This window comes from Triticum dicoccoides, chromosome 7B, assembly GCF_002162155.2.
Source record: "Triticum dicoccoides isolate Atlit2015 ecotype Zavitan chromosome 7B, WEW_v2.0, whole genome shotgun sequence".
Lineage (NCBI taxonomy): Eukaryota > Viridiplantae > Streptophyta > Magnoliopsida > Poales > Poaceae > Triticum > Triticum dicoccoides.
In genome coordinates this window covers 401,655,468-401,658,269 of record NC_041393.1, presented here as the reverse complement: position 1 = coordinate 401,658,269, position 2,802 = coordinate 401,655,468, and positions in this window count along the sequence as shown.

Below are 2,802 nucleotides of genomic sequence, written 5' to 3'. Positions count from 1 at the left end.
GCATGGAATGCGTGGTCGTGTTCATTGGGAGGGATTGGAAGGAACAGGCAATGGAAACGAGGCCTGGTGTACCGCACAATGGAGGAAATGGACCTCCTATGTTCGGAACGGGGTCCTGTTGATCGGGAGGGGTGTGGCATACCGCAAAACGGAGGAAACGGACCTCCTACGATCAAATCGGGGGTCCTGTTGATCGGGAGGGGTGTGGCATACTGCAAAACGGACGAAACGGACCTCCTACGGTCGAAACGGGGGTCCTGTTGATCGGGAGGGGTGTGGCGTACCGCAAAACGGATGAAACGGACTTGTGTTGGAGCGCTACGGTCGAAACGGGGGTCCTGTTTATCGGGAGGGGTGTGCCGTACCGCAAAACGGGACTCCACGAGATACTGTTCATCTCCACCGTCGACCTCCTCCAGCCTCCACGGGCTACCGTCGACCTCCTCCAGCCTCCACAGGCTCCTGTTCATCCAGCCTCCACAGCGTGCTACTCCACCGGCTACTGTTCAACCTCCCCTCCACCGTCTACTGTTCATCCAGCCCTCCACACCACGGGGTCCTGTTCAACCACCCCTCCACGGCCACCCGTCCACCATCTACTGTTCATCCAGCCCTCCACACCACGGGGTCCTGTTCATCCAGAGGCAACGCCACCGCTCACTGTTCATCCACCCCCCCCGCAACACTCACTATTCATCCAATCGATCGACTTCAGTTAGCAGCAGTAGCGAAGGAATCGCTCGATCGGGTTTAGTTAACAGCCATCGATCGATCGCTCGGGTTCAGTAACGCGTAGCCTGTAGTGCAATCGCTCGGGTTCAGTTAGATCCCAACGCCTCGCTCGGGTTCAGTTAGAGCCAACGCCTCACACACACGTGCGTACCTATACGAGAGAAACGCGCATCGCTCGGCCCCCGACCTCCCACCGTAACCGGCAACTCCCCGAAATTTTTCTCCCCTCGCTTCTACCACGGTTTTTTCCGTCATGGACGGCCCAAAGAATGTCATGCAGCTACGTCTCCGGCCCGCCCAGGACGAAAAGCCCATTTCCTGTATGATTTTTTGTCATAGAAGTAGGAGCCCACCACATCTGTGATGATACCGGGTTTTGTCACAATTATCGTCATAGAAGTGTCATATGTATGACAGAAAAAAATTCCGGTCGGCCCAAAATGTCACGAATGTGTCTTTTTTTTGTAGTGAGCAATATCAGATGTCCATGATTGGTGAGCTGAAGTTCTTCCTTGGTCTTCAAATCCGTCAGCAGAGAAACGATATCTTGATATCTCAATAGAAATACCTCAAAGAATGCCTGAAGAAGTTTGGAATGCAAGACTGCAAAGGATACACGACGCCAATGCCAACCAAAAGTCATCTGCGTCTTGACGAAAATGGTAAGAGTTTGATCAAAAGGTATACCGCTCCATGATTGGTTCCTTACTTTACTTATGTGCATCTAGGCCAGATATAATGCTTAGCATTTGCATGTGTGCCCGATTCCAAGCGGCACCAAAGGAGTCGCATCACCTAGCGGTGAAGCGAATTCTTCGATATTTGGCTTACACCCCAACGATAGGATTATGGTATCCAAAGGGCTCAACATTTGATCTGATTGGGTATTCTGATGCTGATTATGCTGGTGACAAGGTTGATCGCAAGTCCACCTCAGGAACATGTCACTTTCTCGGTCGATCACTTGTCTGTTGGTCTTCAAAGAAGCAGAACTGTGTGTCACTCTTCACTGCTGAATCTGAATACATTGCTGCTGGATCATGCTGTGCTCAGCTTCTATGGATGAAGTAAACTCTCAAGGACTATGGCATCAACACGAAGAATGTGCCACTCTTCTGTGACAATGAAAGCGCCATCAAGCTTTCCAAGAATCCAGTTCAGCACTCGAAGACAAAGCACATTCAGATCCGTCATCATTTTCTCAGAAATCATGTCAACAAGGAACACATTGATATCATTCACGTCAACACGGAAGAGCAATTAGCTGATATCTTCACTAAGCCCTTGGATGAGAAAAGGTTTTGGAAGTTGTGGTGTGAGCTAAATATCTTAGAATCCTCGAATGTCCTGTGAATGGACACACATCCTAACACTTATGCATGTTGATGACGTAGATGTGAACCACACAAAGTAACGTATATCTTCAATTAATGAAGACTTACCTTCTGAGTGTGAATACATTAATGTGGAATTTGACTTCGGAGCGCCAAGATAATTGTGCACCGTGTCTGGGTCTAATACTTCCAATACGGTGGGTAATGCCACCACCAAATTCTTATTGAAGTGTTTCTCTTGGCGTTACAATTGCAAAGTCTTCATTTGGATTGTCTTCAACCTTATTTTATCTTCATGATTTATCTTCACAATGTTGATTTGGTTCATATACATATACATACACACACACACACACACACACACACACACACATATATATATATATATAGGGCTGGACTATTCTATTACCCATAACAGAATATTATTCTGTTACCCCTCGCCATATATAGACGCGCATCCGTTTTTTTAAATCAGCTAATTAACCCGCCGGGTACTGGACAAAAAAACCACCCCAACCATACCACTCACCCCCGGTCTCACCTTCTCTAGGCTCCCGACGTGGCTCGCCCCCACCCGCTCCCCGCTCCCCGCCTTCTCCCAGGCTCCCAGCGTCGCCCGCCCTCACCTCCTCTCCGTCTCTCGGCACCGCCCCGCCCCCACCTCCTCCGGGATCCTGCCGTCGCCCCGCCCCCACCTCCTCCCGAATCCCGGTGGTGCCCCACCCCCACCTCCTCC